This window comes from Carlito syrichta, unplaced genomic scaffold (assembly GCF_000164805.1).
Source record: "Carlito syrichta isolate Samal-C Ts95f unplaced genomic scaffold, Tarsius_syrichta-2.0.1 Scaffold69290, whole genome shotgun sequence".
Lineage (NCBI taxonomy): Eukaryota > Metazoa > Chordata > Mammalia > Primates > Tarsiidae > Carlito > Carlito syrichta.
Genome location: NW_007013386.1, coordinates 56,327 through 73,231, shown reverse-complemented (window position 1 = coordinate 73,231; position 16,905 = coordinate 56,327). Strand labels below are relative to the sequence as shown.

Genomic DNA, 16,905 nt, shown 5'->3' with positions numbered 1-16,905 from the left:
ATTTCTAAGCCACTAGAATCTCACACAGATATGTGTAAGCAGTTGTTTTTGGTGTCTGTGATCATTAAAGACTAAATGAGTGGTTGCAGTTGGAAAAGTGGTTAACTGAGATTTGGAATCATCTTTGTAGCATTTGCAAATTATACTTGTCCCTGCCTGTGTCCTAAAGGTAAGTGTTTTCTATAAAAGACAAACCAATGTACCTACATTAACTTAATTATGGAAAAATGATTCAGAATCTAAAGATGATTGAAAATGTACAACAAATGTTAAATACATAAATTCCACGATGGTCAGCATTAATAAAGTAGAGAAGGATTGGAAAATTTTTAATTAAAAAAAAAGTAGAGGGACCAGGCTCCTAACCACATCGGGAGTGGACGAGACCTCAGAGATTCTCAATGGCTTTCAATACTGACCAGGCATCAGACTCACCTCAGGAGCTTCCCGCCAGATAGCAGAGAGCCACCCCTCACCTTCCCCAGACTACCTGGATCAGATTACCCAGGGGTCCAGGGCCCAGACCTGTACTGCGAAGAGGCTCTGTGCAGCTAAGTGTGAAGGCAACTGTGCTGTCTACTGCTGGCTGAGGGGCAGTTTCTGTGGTGGGATGGCTTGAACACTGCTGGCAAGTGAGATGGATGTGGGGAACCCCGGGGTCCTAACAGGAATAGACAATGACTCTGACAGTGCTTTGCTTACCTGGTAGGAGACACAAATGCTCAGATTGCCATAGGAAAAGCGGAACAGAAGACATTACATGGATTTGGATGACTGACCATCGTTTCCTCAGGCCCAGCCCACAACAGCCAGCACTGGGTAGAGAGACGACCCCACACAACGGCTCGATAGAGCAGTGGAGCAGGTAACCAGAAGACCGGCTGTCTAAACCAGGGGGAGACGAGAGCATAAGGTGTCTTTTAGAGCCAGGTGTGGTGGCTCACGCTTGGAAGGCCAGCTACTCAAGAGGCTGAGGCGGGAGGATCACTGGCCAGGAGTGCAAGGGGAGCCTGAACAACATAGTGAGACTCTGTTGCTTTAAAAAGGCACTAAGGGCTGGCTCACACACCTTCAGGCGCTTAACACGGGGTGAGATGGAGTTCCCACTAGAGTCTCCCCTGTTTCTCTGGGTCTGGGAAAGAAGGAGTGGGGGAAGATGCTGGCACGACTAGGCAACTCTTGCCAAGGGAGGTGCACTCTGGTATAATGATGATCATAACAATTACGCTTTTTTCTTTCCTGCCAACATCACCTCAACTCCCCTACTCCCCCTACCAGCGGTACCAGGACCAGGGCTGCAACTACAAGTGCTAGAAGCAGAGCCGACTCAGAAGCAAGAAACTGTAGCTACGTTTTTTTGTTTGTTTGTTTTGGTTGGGTTTTTTTTTTTGGAGTCAGTGTCTCGTTCTGTCGCCCAGGCTGGAGTGCAGTGGCACGCTCACGGCCACCACAGCCTCGACCTGCTGGGCTCAGGCGATCCCTCCACCTCAGCCTTCCAAGTTGTAGCTATGTTTTTTAAAATCTATGTCAGAACTGCCAAGGACCTGATGGACGTGGGCTGTGTCTTCACTCCCTCAAAACTGGGGTTAACAATGAATGCAGTTTTATCGCCTGGTGGTACATATGGGCCACTAGTCCTGTACCTGTGTATAGTACCCTATCTGAATGGAAGTGGACTCAGTGGGAGGCACTTGCTAGATTACATTGCTGCCTGCAATCAAGACCAGCAAAGTGACTGAAATTAATGCTCCTTGCAAAGGTGAAAAAGTTTGGGCATAAATGAAGACAAAGAATGATAGTAGCTGAAAGTGAAGGAATAAATAAATGGGTCATGTAAGAGAGATATCCAATAGTACATTAACATCTCAAAAGAGGCTTCAGAGGCCAGGTGCAGTGGCTCATGCCTGTAATTGCAGCACTTTGGGTAGTTGAGGGGAGTGGATTGCTTGAGTCCAGGAGTTCAAGTACAGTAAAACCTCATCTTTACAAAAAACCCCCAAAATTAGCCGAGTGTGATGGTGTGTGCCTGTAGTCCCAACTACCTGGAACACTGAGGTAGAAGACTCACTTGAGCCCAGGAGGTCAAGGCTGCCTTGTCTTGATCATGCCACTGCATTCCAGCCTGGGTGACAGAGTGAGACCCCAACGGAAGGAAGGAAGGAAGGAAGGAAGGAAGGAAGGAAGGAAGGAAGGAAGGAAGGAAGGAAGGAAGGAAGGAAGGAAGGAAGCTGGCTTCAAAAGAAGAGATAATACTGTTGCCTCTTAGTTCAATTATACCACATACCTGAAAGGGTGAGGCTATATGTTTGGAAATGGAGACAAAGAACAAATATATATTTCACAACACGACACTGTTATGAACTGAAGGTATCCTCCCAAAATGTTTATGTTGACTCCCTAATCCCCAGCAGAATGGTATTTGGAGGTGGGGCCTTTGGGAGGTAATTAGGGTTTGATGAGGTCATGGTGGGTGGAAACCTATGATATGATTAGTGCCCTTTTAAGAAGCGAAATACCAAGTTGCTTCTCTCTCTCCACCATGTGAGGACATAGCAAGAAAGTGAACATCTGCAGGCCAGGAAGAGAGCCCTCACCAAGAACCCAATCTGCCAACACCTTGATCTTGGAGTCTCAGCCTAGAGAACAATGAGAAATAAATGTCTGTTGTTCAAACCACTCACTCTGTGATATTTTGTCGTAGCAGCCCTAGCTAAGACAGAAAACATGATGAAAATACTACTACCATGGAATCTGCCTACTCAGATCTAAAAAGTCATAAATAATAACTCAGATTTATTACTAAACCTTAAAGTCACATGCAAGGAAATTTTAAAAGTTGATTAAAACTTCTGAGATATTCCTGATGATCCTAAGTAAGGATGTTTTCCAATTCAGAAGACAAGGGGCCTTTCAATCTCTTGACCTATTTACCAAATGACAAATCACAACTGCATTCACATCACAAAGAATTCCTCAGAAGAAATACGTACACGTAAACTACACTATGCCAATAATCTATACTATGCCACCTTAACCTGAGAGTTTCCAAAGAATCCCTGGGATACACACATTCCATTGTTAATGCTGGTCTGCTTGAAAAGTTTAGAAATAAGAGTCTTAGCAAAGAAAAATTTCACCACAATTTTTAAAAAGGAAGAAAGAAAAAAATCATAAGTTAATAAATCAACCATTTCATTTGACTTACATGCAAAATTCTCAGAAAAGCTTTTCTAAGAACAGCCAGAATAAGGCAGACCTACTTTTTCTAGCTGCCTCTTTCACTAGAACAGCTCAGCTGTTCAGTCTCATTACCACTTACCACTTCAAAATTTTATCAGCCCAATGCCTCTTCCCTCCCATCTCCTCCGAGAATTTAACCTTTCTTTCTTTCTTTTTTTTGAGTTGGAGTCTCACTCTGTTGCCCAGGCTGGAGTGCAGTAGCATGCTCATAGCCACTGCAGCCTCAAATTGCTGGGCTCAGGCGATTCTTTTGCCTCAGTCTTCCAAGTAGCTGGAACAACAGGTGTGCACCACCAAGCCCAGCAATTTTTCTGATTTACTGTAGAGACAAGGTCTCGCCAAGTTGCCCAGGCTGGTCTCGAACCCACGGGCTCAGGCAATCCTCTCGCCTCTGCCACCCAAAGTGCTGGGATTTCAGGCGTGAGCCGCTGCACCTGGCTAGAATTTCATCTTTCATGAGAAACCACCTAAGTTAGTCTAATTGCCTCCATGACACTCTAACAGCTCCCCACTTGCATAAAGTTGGAGCTAAATTCTGACTGCTTCTCCACACATTGGATAATACAGGCCCCGCTTCAGGCATGATAAAAGGAAGAGAATCACTCCTTCTATAGCTCATAACCCACTGTTGAGCACAAAAGAAATTCTAAATCAGGGAACCAGATTAGTAAACAAATACGACTTGCCAAGCACGGTGCTAGATGCTTTCACAGCTCCCACAGTCAGTCTAAAAAGGAGTGTATTGCGGCCCTCTTTGATTGCTAAGGAACTGAAGCTCCAGTAATATGTAGCAAGAGTGGTGAGAGAGACCAGAGCTCCTCCCACTCACTAGGCTTCACTCAGTTCTTGTGGAAGCTGACTAAATTTGTTGAAATCTAATAAAAGGAGGTGGGAAAGGGGGTTGATACTACTATCTTTTGAAATTTTCAGATTAATAGTAACCAGAACTATTTAAACTGTGAGCCTTCTTTCAGAAATATTACATAAGCTATATACAATTGTTTTCTGTTGACATTAATTTTTATAATTTGTTCTAAAAAATGTTTTCTGGTTTTTTCTGATTATAAAAATAATACATGTTTTGACTACAATTAAAAATAAAAATAACTTAGAAAATGCATGTTGTTGGCTAGGGGTAGTGGCTCATGTCTGTAATCCCAGCACTTTGGGAGGTAGAGGTGAGAAGACTGCCTGAGCCCAGGGTTTGAGACCAGCCTGGACAAATTGACAAGACCTCGTCTGTACAATAAATCAAAAAATTAGCTAGGTGTGATGGCGGGTGCCTGTACTTCTGGCTACTTGGAAGGCTGAGGTGGAAGGATCGCTTGAGCCCAGTAGGTCAAGGCTGTGGTGGCCATGAGCATGCCACTGCACTCCAGCCTGGGTAACAAAGTAAGATTCTGACTTAAAAAAACAAAACAAAACAAAAAAACATGTTGTTACAGTTATAAATATAAAATTAAAGAGAAAGATAACTGAGGTAGTTCAGGTATTAATTTTTATGGGTTATATGTATACATTTCCCCCGCTTTCTAAATATAAGCAGTCTATACAATTTGCTTTGTAACCTGTTTTTTTCACTTGATGTGTCAGAGGCTTCTTTCCATGTCAATATACAGTTTTCTCTTAGCCTTTCTCATTGCTAGACAGTATTTCATCACATGCTCAATATTCTAATTTAGTCAGCCAACCCTACTGGTAAATATTTAGGTTGTTTCCTTTTTGTTTTGTTTTTGCTTTGATAAGCAATACAATCAACATTCTTACAAATAATCTTTGCATATTCATCTAATTATTTGCCCTTTAAAATTTTTATTATTATAAATTGTAACATAATAAAGGAAAAGTACACAAAAGATACATATACAATTTAACTGATAAAGCAGCAACCATCAAGGTTAAGAAGTGGACCACAACCAGCACCTCAGAAGCGTCCTCATAAAAACATTCACTTGGTCTTCTGGAAGCAACCACTATCTTGGTACTTGTGATATCTTTCCCTGTAGTTTTATTTCCTATGTGTGTATTCTTCAACAATGTGGTTAAATTCTTATTGTTATCATACTGTATGTGTGTCTTCACATGAGTGAAAGCACAATGTATGGATTCTTTCCTATCTGCTATCTTTGGTTCAACATTACAGTACCGGTGAGATTCACCATATTGTTGAGGGGAGTGTCCTCTGCTCATTTTTACAACACTACTCAGGAATAAAAGACAATGTATTTACCCATTTTGCTGTTGAGGAACATTTGGACTGTTTTCAATCATAAATAATGCTGCTATGAATATTTACATACATGTCTTTTTATACCTAGGAGTGGGATTACTGAACCTCAGGGAATACTAAACTTAGTAAATAATAACAATCTGTTTTCCAAACTGGATATACCAATTACAATTTCCCACCAGCACTGCAGTGTATTAGAGTTCCTGTTATTCCACATCCTTGCCAATTCTTGGAATTGTCAGATGTTCTAATTTTTTGCAAGTCTGGTGAGTGTATAATATCATTTCCTCCTCTCAGAAGTGCCTGTTCAAAGATTTAACTTGTTTTTCTATTGAATTGCCTATTTCTTGCAGATTTGTGAATGTTCTTTAAATATTCTGGATATTTAGGCTTCTGTGATTGCAAACAACTTCACTTCCACAGCTGGTGGTATCTGTATGAACGGAAGTTCTTCATTTTAATTTGTATTCAAATTATTACTCTTTTCCTCTTGGATTTGCAATTTTAGTACCTTAAGAAATTCTTCCTACACTGAGATCATGAAGATTCTCCTGATATTATACAAATATTTATCAGATATATGGGTTTTTTTAAATTTAGGTCTCTAATCCATTTAAAATTGAGTGTGTATCAGGATCCAAGTTCATTACTCTCTATGTAGTTTCACCATTCTACCTATCTAATTCTGCGCCAATACCTTCACTGTATTGGGTCTTACAGTCCGTTAAAAAAAAATAAATCATTCAGATGATAAAGAGGTTAGAAAATTTTTTCGGTAAAGGGGCAAACAATAAATACATATAGTTGTCTTTATTGTCTATTCTTTTTTTCCAAGCCTTAAAACATGTAAAAAAGAACTTCTTAATGAGGTAGAGGGGGACACTAAAATAAAATAAGCCACATGAAATTTAGCTTATGGGCCAAAGTTTGTTGATCTTTGTGATATAAAAAGTCCTCCCATTTTATTCTTCTTCAAAACATTGGCCCTCAAGGGAATGCAAGTCAAGACCACTATGAGGAAACAAAGACAAAGCTGGAGGATTCACACCTCCCACTTTCAAAACTTACTATAAAGCTATAGTAATCAGAATAGCACACCTTTGTGTTCTAACTGATTTTCAACATTCAATATGGAAAGAAGAGACAGTCAACAAATTGTGCTGGAACAACTGACTTTTTGGACACCTTTCTCATTCCATTTACAAAAATTAACTCAAAATGTATCAACAGCCTAAATGCAAAATAATAAATATAAGAAAACAAAGGAGTACAACTTAATTACCTTGGGTTTGACAATGAATTATTAGAATATTAAATATTCGAATTATTATAAATATTAGAATTATTAAATAAGAGCAACAAAAGAAAAAAGTAGATAAAATTAATCTACTTTCTTATGTTTCAAACCTTCCATCTGGAATCACTTTCCTCTTGCTACCAATCAACCTCTGCCTGCAAATGTCTCTATTCTGCCCTCAGTGTCACAGAATTCAGATTGACAGTTAAGCTCTCTCGAAGACAAACCTCAAGGTATCATTCCATTCTTTCTGGCCTCCACTGTAGCTCTTGGGAAGAAAGCTGTCCCTCCTTGAAAGTTCACATCTACTTTTCTCTGTAACTGCTTTAAAGATTTTTCTTTTTGCCATTGGTTTCTTCAGTTTTGTTATGTTTTGTCTAGTCATAGGTTTCTTCTTTAAAATCTTCTTGGATGTCTTGACTGTGATTTATCAACCATGATCTCGTCAGACATTGCACTACCCCCAGTTCTGCTTCCTGTGACTCTGGCTTAAATTACACTAGACTTTCTCACCCATCCTCCATTCTCTCGACCTGTCTTTCATATCTTCCCTCTCTGTCTCTCATTTCTACATTCTTGATACTTTATTTCTTTATTTCTTCTTGTTTACTAATGCTCTGCTGCCTAACATATCCATGGAGGTTTTTGGTTTTACGTTTTTCAATTCTAGAAGCTCTAGTTTTTGTTTTTAATATTCAGTCACTTTTAACTATGTCCAGTTTTTCTTGAGATATCTTTTAACTTTTATTTCTTTAAACACACTGGCCAGGCTGCAAGGATCGCCTGAGTCCAGGGGTTTGAGACCAGCCTGGGCAACTTGGTGAGACTTCGTCTCTACAATAAATCAAAAGATTAACCAGGTGTGGTGGCACATGCATGTGGTTCCAGTTATTTGGAAGGAAGGCTGAGATGGAAGGATTGCCTGAACCCAGCAGATCGAGGCTATGGTGGCCATCCCACTAAACTACAGCCTAGGCAACAAAGTGAGACTCCAACTCAAAACAAACAAACAAACAAACAAACAAACACACAAAGTGCAGTTGTTTCAAAATCTGTGACTGATAAGTCCATATCTAAAGAGTGAAGGTCTGACTTGGTTGTCTGAGTGTCATGTGTCCTTGTGAGCCTGGTTATATCTCTGATGCCCTGAACTTAAAAACTACCTTCTGTGAGGAATCTACAAGGGTTAGGATTAAAATGTCTTTTTTAGAGGGTTTCTGTTTGCTTCTACCAGGCACTTGGGTATGTTACCTGTTTGGTGTCACTTTAGATTCAAAGAATAGGTGTTGCCTGGATTGTCTGGTACTAGGAATTTGGGTGACAAGTCTCAGGAAAGCCAGCCCCTGGGTAGAATGTATTTTGTCTTTTCCCCTCTTCCTGCCCTGTCCCTCTACTGTCTCCTGTTTGTGGACATCCTTTCAGTTCAACCTGACCCTTTGAGGTTCCAGCTCATTACAGGGGAGTTTCCTATCAGATTCTCCAACTTTGTCAACCTAAACTTTCCACTCCCCTTTCCAGACCCCAAAAGATCTGTCAAAAACCACAGCTCAAGTTGAGTTTAGCTCACAACTGTCTCAGGGAAAATCAGGCACTAGGGCTCTGCTGCTCCCTCACTCTTAGGGTTTGGCCTGGTGATTCTTTATAATCCCCTCAGTGCTTAGAGGCTTAGAAAGTTATTTTTAACATTTAATCTAACATTTTAAGTTATTTTCAGCATGTCTTTGAATAACTAGTCCACTATAACAAGAAGCTGGAAATCTTACAATTATTGCTTCAGAATACATTCCTTGGGTGATGAATTACTGCCAAAGGATATAATAACACTTGATGTTTTGACACAAACTGCTTTACATATTCATCACTTTATAGTCCTATCATTTATGTAGGATACTACCTGTTTCCTGAGACCCAATCAGCTCAGAGTACTATTCTTTAAATCACTGCCAATCTCACCAGCAAAAAGTTATCTCATTATTGTATTCCCATGACTTTAGTAGCAAGGTTGCTGACCTTACTTCTTTCACTCAGTTTTCTAATAGGAATAAATCCCTCATTTATTGATTCACAAGGGCTCTCTCATGCAGGTTGTAGTTGTTTTACACATTCTTTTTTAACATGTAAAAAAGTTTTGCTTTGTTTTTTGAGTTGAGGCCTCACTCTGTTGCCCAGGCTGGAGTGCAGTGGCATGATCACAGCTTACTGCTGCCTAGAACACCTGTGCCCAAGCAATCCTTTCCCCTCAGCTCCAGAGTAGCTTGGGCTACAGGCGTGCTACCATGCCCGGCTAGCTTTTTAAAATTTTTTGTAGAGACGAGGTCTCACTATGGCCCAGGCTGGTCTCAAACACCTGGGTTTAGCCTCCCAAAGTTCTGGGATTACAGGAGTGAGCCACTGAGCCTGGGGTAGCTTTTTTATATGTTGCGATTTTCCTGCTAATTTGTCATATGCCTCTCAATTTTCCTTATGCTGACTGTTGCCACATGAAAGTTTAAAATGTTTATGTAATCAAGTTCATTATTATTTTTCTTTAGGGCTTCTGGCCTTGCTATCATGTAAAATATTTTGTTAATCTATTTATCACATTTCTACCCTGGGCCACTATGTCACATTGGCTTAAGGATCTATGTTAACATATATACCGCTCCATTCTTTTTAAACTAAAAGCGTAGGTTTTTAGAGGTTTACAAGTATATAATACTATTCCTGATTAATGAAATGAAGGGGAAAGGCCAACATCATAAGCAAGAACACACAAGTTTCTCACCAGTACAGGATCCAAGAATAGCAAATACCTCAGCTTCCTGCTTCTGTGTCCTTAGGCAAGAGCCACCCCAGAGGAAAACTAAGTGTCCCACCCCCTCTCAGCGGGGATCAGGACCCAAATAAGCATTAAACTACTTGGGCTACTCTAAGTTCTTTGCACTATAATCTTGGCCAGGCCATTCGTTAGCTTTGAGTCATATCGGGCAAATGTCTCCAACTCATAGGCCTCAAATGGCATCAATATCAAAGAGGAGGATTTGGTTAAGAGAATTTCTCAAGACCTTCTGACTTTAACAGCAAGTTTTAAGAAAGCTCCAAATCACACTACGGAAGTTAATTTAGTTTTAGGAGAAACAAAGTTCACATACACATACACACACACACACACACACACACACACACACACACACACACACACCCAAACCAAAATTAAGAAAGTGAGTTATGACATTTTAGTATCTAAAATATAACTCCATTTTCTCCAGAAATTATGTAAATTTCTGACATTCTGACCTAGTGTATGAGATAAGAAATGATATCCTTCACATACATATGTATATTACCTGCATGTGTGTGTATATTACACATTTTAAGAGATGTTATCTATGCATTACTTTTCTTTCTTTCTTTTTTTTTATTTTGAGTTGGAGTCTCACTCTGTAGCCTAGACTGGAGTGCAGCAGCCGCTCCCGGCCACCGCAGCCTCGACCTGCTGGGCCCTGGTGATCCTTCTGCCTCAGCCTTCCAAGTAGCCAGAATTACACGCATGAGCTACCACGCCTGGCTGATTTTTTGATTTATTGTAGCGATGAGGTCTTGCTGCCCAGGCGGGTCTCGAACCCGCGGGCTCAGGCAATCCACTCACCTCAGCCTCCCAAAGGCGCGGGATTACAGGCTGAGCCACTGAGCCCGGCATGATGTATTACTTTTCAAAGTTGAATCAAATTATGGCAGCAATGTGTAGTAAGACGTTTGCTCAACCATGCTTCTGCCATTTTCTTTGACTGTCCTGCCTGTTGCATGGTGATGCCATTCATTTGATTAACATTATCTTTTGTGCGACCATCATACTTAAAAAAATGTGTATACAGGGCATCCCCCTTGGGTCCCCTCCCACTGTGGAACCTTTTCTGTCCTCTCAATAAATCTTGTTTTCAAAAAAAAAAAAAAAAAAAAAAATGTATATACATTTTTTGGTACCCCCTGTATACTACTTTTTAGATAAATAACCTGTGGAACCTCCATACCACGGAACACTACTCAAATAAAAAGGTATAACTCTAGAGGGGTAGCATGAGGGAGATATTGACGGTGGGACAGTTCTGAATTTCGACTGAGGTAGTAGTACATGGACCTACACATGCAATTAAGTGGTATAGAACCACACACATATTGGAACCCATATCAATCTCCCGGTTTTCATACTACACTGTAGTCATGTAAGATGTAACTACGTGGGGAGACGGGGTAATGGATACAAGGGACTATCTTTACAACTTCCTGTGACTCTATAATTATTTCTTTTTGAAAATACATTGTTAAATTTTATTATTTTTTTAGAGATGGGGGGGTCTTGCTATGTGACACAGGCTGCTCTTGAACTCCTGGCCTCAAGGGATACTCCCACCGAGGCCTCCCAGAGTGCTAGGATTATAAGCATGAGCTACTGCACCCAGCTATAATTATTTAAAACTAAAAAGCTGAAAAAAAGCAAAAGAAGTTAGAAAAAAAAATAAGCGCTGGTACTAGACTGGTATACAAATGAAAAGAAACTTGTTCCCCACAGAAAAAAGAAGCAAAAACTATCAATAGCCAACTCACAAAAGACAAAATATAAATGGCCAATAAATGTATGAAGAGAACCAATAATACTAGAAAGTTTTACTTATCAAGCAGGCAAAAATTTAAGAGGAATAAAACTATACAGCTGGGGTACAGGGAGGAAATCTTCTCATATACTCTGTGAGAGGGTATACCTTAGCAGGAACATAAATTGGTACTATTTGCCGACTTGAATTTTTTTCTTTTTTTTTTTGAGTAGGAGTCTCACTCTGTCACCCAGCCTCGACCTGCTGGGCCCTGGTGATCCTTCCGCCTCAGCCTTCCGAGTAGCTGGAACTACAGGCGCGCGCTACCACATCCGGCTCATTTTGATTTATTGTAGAGATGAGGTCTCGCCAAGTTGCCCAGGCGGGTCTCGAACCCGTGGGCTCAGGCAGTCCACTCACCTCAGCCTCCCAAAGGCGCGGGATTACAGGCTGAGCCACCGAGCCCCGCGAATTTTTTCTAATTAAATACTAATCGAACATTTTAGAACTCAAGTATTCTCCAACAGCTGATGCTTTACCTGGACTGGGGTGTCTCTGAACTGCTACAGGCCTTTCCCTCTTCCACTCAACGTCCTTACGCTGAGTGTCCCTACCCCAGCACGCCTACCTTAAGACCTTCAGGAAATGAGGAGACGGGGGAAGGCCCTGGGAAGTAGGGCTCTAGATGCACTTAGGGTGACACTCTGGGGACAGGTTCCAGACAAAGAGGCAGCCTGGGTGCACTTACAAAGATAGGCACTAGACTATCCAGCAAACGTCTCAAATTAACAAAACAACACTGGGGCTCGATCTCCATCGAGGCTGTTGCACAGGGATGAGCAGCAGGTGAGAAGGCTTCCAAATCCCTCTCCAGTTCTCAGGCGTCTCATCACCTCCATTACTGTCACCTCGATCGCTTGGAGGGCCTCCAAACAGGTCTCCTTCTTTTCATGACCAACACGGCTGCCAAAGCAATCCCATTAAAATGTAAAGCAAACTATATCACGGCTCCACCCAAAGCAAGCCCTTCCCGAGGCCCCATGAACCCCTCCCTCAGGTACCACCTGCTCCCTGACTCCACCTCAGCGGCATCCTTGCCACATTCTGGAGCACAAAGCCGCTCCCCCTACAGGGCCTCTGCACTTGGTATTCTTCTGGCCAGAACACATTTCTCCCTTCCCCTGGTACCCCCCTCCTTCCAAGCTTTCTGGGAAAGGTCACTCTAGAAAGCTCCTTTAGTCAGGGCTACAAGCCAAGACTCAGAGACTTAACCCGGATGGACTGGGGTGCCTCTGTGGTACTGAGTAATGTGCCCTCCACCTTAGTTTCACTCTGGCCACTCAGATTCCTGACACTGGCCATCCATCAGGAAGAGGGAGAGAAACTGAGGGCAGATGCTATTTTAAGAGCAGGACCCACAACTTAGTCCAAGGGCTACTTTTAACCATAGAGAAAGCAGAAAACGTAGTCTGGATTCGTAGCCATGTTCTCAATTATTACCACAGAAGAAAAAAAAAAAACAAATATGGGGGAAAATGGAGAACCAAGAGTCTGCAGAAGAATCCTCCTGTGGCCACCCTGAGTGTCCATCCAGGCTCCCCCAGGCTGCTCGATGTTTCCTCTCAACGCGTTCTGCCCTCCTCCTTGGGCCACATGGCACAGCCTCCCTGGCCACTACGGTCTTGTGTCTAAGTTCAAGTCTATGAAATGTATGAGGGCGTGTTAGACAGCACTGCTAGGAAGTCACCCTAAAAGGAAGAGGATAGATCCCCCTTCCCGCCCTCCTCCATCTGTCTGGCTAGAGCGCAGCCTGATGGCCATGCCTGAAAACAGGAGCCACATATCAGGACGCTGAGGAGGTCTGGACAGAGACCCACCAGATCAGGGAAAAGATATTCACCACATCTAAGTGTCACTGCTATTTTGGGTTTTCCATTGCGTGCCGCCAAACTCACTGGTAGCAGTACAGACTTGCCATCTGCTACAAGCAGCAGGAGACCAACATGATTTCAAGTAGAAAGGCACCTTGAAATGTTCCATGTTCCACACTTCACCAGGAGAAACACCAGAGGCTGAAGGCACTTCCTGGGGTTCCTCTTCCTGTGCTCTAAGACCCTAATCACAGCTTCAAAAAATCAAGTCTACAGGACGCCTGAACAGCAGAGAGAAAAGGAAAGAAAGAGGAAAAGGCACGGAATTCCATCTGCAAAACGATGACAACTAGTTCTAGGTGGGCCCAGGCAAACCGACTAATGGTAGAGGCTGCAGGGACACAATGGAAGGCAACGACTGGTTGTCCCCAAGCAATCCAGGACCATAACCTGTTAACGAAAGGTCTTATTCCTGTAAGATTTCAAGTCTTATTCCCAGTTGACCAGTCACAATGAAAACTGTTCCCTGCGTATCTGACTAACCACTACAGTAGACCTCTTTCCTAGGAGGACATGGGATTCACAGAAAATGTACAAGCTGTAATGTTCATACAAGTCACTTGGTTTTATGTGGCCTCGGAAAAGATTACAAAAGATGACTGTGGCTACAAATTGTCTCCTCCTCCATTTAGCTCAGCGCTCTACTGTTTCAAAGCTTATTGAGAAAGCTCGGAGAGTCTTTTGAGAGTCAATTAAAATAACATCAGCAAAGCACAGGCAAGTTTCCAAAGGAAGGTTAACCTGTGGTGTCAAGCTGTTTCAATAAACAACTGGTCTATTTTTTCCTAAGAAGAGGTAACTATCTGTGCCTAGAGAATTCTGTGCCAGCCCTGCCTGAATCTGCAGAGCCAGCATCTGCTGCTCTCTGGCTGAGTGAACTTCCTGGCCTGTTCACACAGCATGTGGGGGGGGGCTCCCTGAAGAAGATTACAGTGAGCAGGGAAGAAGCAAACAGGAATGCAGGATTAGCCAGGAAACAACCTGTCAAGGAAAGCCAGAAGATGCGAGTGTTGACACACTCTGCCCTGACTGAAATCTCACTGCACCAGGTGGAGTCTAGGGTTAGATCTAGGGTTAGTCTAGGGAGTCTAGGGGCACTCACTAGCTGGCCTCGCCCCTCTTCAGGCACCTTTGACATGACTCACAGTGATTTCTGGAAAAATCTCAACTTGGATCTGTTACTTCCTGCTTTAAAAGCACCTTGATGGCACCTCACAGCCTACGGGTAGTCCAAACTGCACACACGTGGCCATGGTTGAGTGCTGTCATTACCTCCAAAACCCACCCCACCCACTGCACAGCAGCAGACTGTGTGGGATCATCCCTGCCACCACGGCTGGGAGGTGAGGGCAGGAGAGCTCACCCAAGCGTAAAACCCACACACAGTATCTTCCCGGCCACACGCAGGGCCCCTCCTTGCTCCCGGTGGTGGTGTGTGCTGTGAGGCTTCATTCTGCTGCCATCTCTTGCAGCCACGGGAAAGTCAGGCCAAAAATTAACCAGCAGAGCCGAGGGCAGAGCAGAGAAACAACTCAAACTGCACATAACGCTTGCGCCTCACGCTCCACCCCCAGACTTGGTCAGTTTTAAGCCAACAAAGCCCCTTCAGTTTCAGCCAGTGTGAGTTGGAATTTCTGTCCCTGTACCCACAAGTCCACCAACTGGTGCACGCCCCAGCCCTGCCTGAATCTGCAGAGCCTGATCCCTCCCAATTGTCCTCTGGTCACCCCCGCTACCTTTAGAAAAATCTCCTCCGAAAACACCTCCCCTGACCTCCTCCTGCCAGTCGAGTCGTCTGCTTTTCCTTTATGCATCATGTGGCCTGGATATTTCTCAGTTATATTCCTTTATCATATTTTATTACAATTATTTGCTCACATGTCTGTCTGTCCCACCAGCTATTTGAGGAAATGAGGTGCCTGGCACGCAGAAAGGACTCACTGAAAGAACATCCACCATGTGACAGGGCAGGATGATTACCACATACAAATTCAGGTCACCCTCAGGTCAAGAGCTACACACCAAAGACACTGGTGTACCCATTCTAATTAACAAGATCCCCAAATTAAAAGGTATACTAGAGTGGGACATGGTGGCTCCTGCGTGTAATCCCAGCACTTTGGGAGGCGAGACCAGGAGGTCGAAGCTGCAGTGACCTATGATTATGCCACTGCACTCCAGCCTGGGTGACAGAGCGAGACCCAGTCTCTAAAAGAAAAATAAATAAATAAAGGCATACTAGGAAGCAGGTAATTTATGGCAAAATCATTAAAAGCACATTATTAGTTAATGATAATTTTAAAGCTATGTTCAAAAAATTATTTTATTTAAAAAGAGGTCACACAAGAAGATAATGTTTATATTAGTTAAATTTATGATAAAAAACCCTCTATGTTATAAAAGATAAGGTCTAATTTGTCAAGGTCATCTTCCTTCCTTTCTACTGAGCCACAGAAGTAAAGTCCCCAGGGTGTCCCAGTGTGAATGGCAGTGGATCTGAGGAAGAGGCTGGGCTGCCTGCTCTTTGGAAAGGGAAAGCTCCCCGTCCCCTCCCCCAATGCCCACCCTGCTCCCTTCGGAAGAGAAAGGGCTGTCACAAGGTAATCCCCAGACACAGCCTTTTTTCTTCCTCTTTTTGTTTCTGTCTGTGACTGGAATGACAAGGAAAGCCAAGACAGCAGAGAGAGGAGGGCAAAGCCTAACACCTGGCCGACAGCAATTCTCACAGCAGCTGTGTCTCTTCACGAGAGCCTGTTGGAGGCTGTAAGAGTTCTGTCAGCCACAGAAGAAAATAAGCAGAAAACAAGTTGCTGAAATATCACCCTGGAAAGGTTTCTGACACTAAGAAAAGGATTTAATGAGAAGAGAGACAAAAGCCTACTGAAAGAGTTGGAGGAGGGAGAGCTTCGATAACAGTGAATCAAGATGGTTTTTTAATAAATTTTGCTATTGTTGTAGATTGAATGATGACTACTTGGGGCCTAATATCTAGCAATTTTAATAAAATGCTCTAAGAATTTGTTTTGAAAAATATGGAGATTTACAAAGTATAGGAATAACAAACATCTGTGTACCCACTACACAATAAACAAGAATTTAACACCATAATATTTGCATTTGGTTATTAAAGTAATTAAAAATACATCACTGAGCCAGGTGCAGTGGCTCATACCTGTCATCCCAGCACTTTGGGAAGCTGAGGTGGGAGAATTGTTTGAGGCCAGGAGTTTGAGACCAGCCTGGGAAATGTAGTGAGACTCCTACCAAACCCCTCAACAAGAAATAAAATTTAAAAAAAATTAGCCAGGCATGGTGCTACACACCTGTAGTTCCAGCTATCAGGAGGCTGAGGATAGAGGAGGCCAAGGTTGTGGTGAGTCAAGAGTGTGCCACTACATTCCAGCACTTCAGGCTGGGCAACAGAGTGAGACCCAATTCAAAAACAAAAACATAACTGACTTCAACAGTATCTTTTTCAGGTAGCCATATCTTTAAAAAAATTTTTTTTCCTTTTTTTTTGGAGTTGGAGTCTCACTGTCATCCAGGATGGAGTGCAGTGGCACACTCACGGCCACTGCAGCCTTGATCTGCTGGGCTCCGGCGATCCTTCCGCCTCAGCCTTCCAAGTAGCTGGAA

General features: G+C 42.7%; 1 protein-coding gene across 1 annotated transcript in view; it reads right to left on the bottom strand.

Annotated features, from left to right (window-relative positions):
* GNA12 (G protein subunit alpha 12) overlaps positions 1–16,905 on the bottom strand; it is a gene marked incomplete at its 5' end in the record, with an annotated part of 56,899 nt that overhangs the window by 36,692 nt on the left and 3,302 nt on the right. The gene's annotated exons all lie outside the window — the stretch shown is intronic.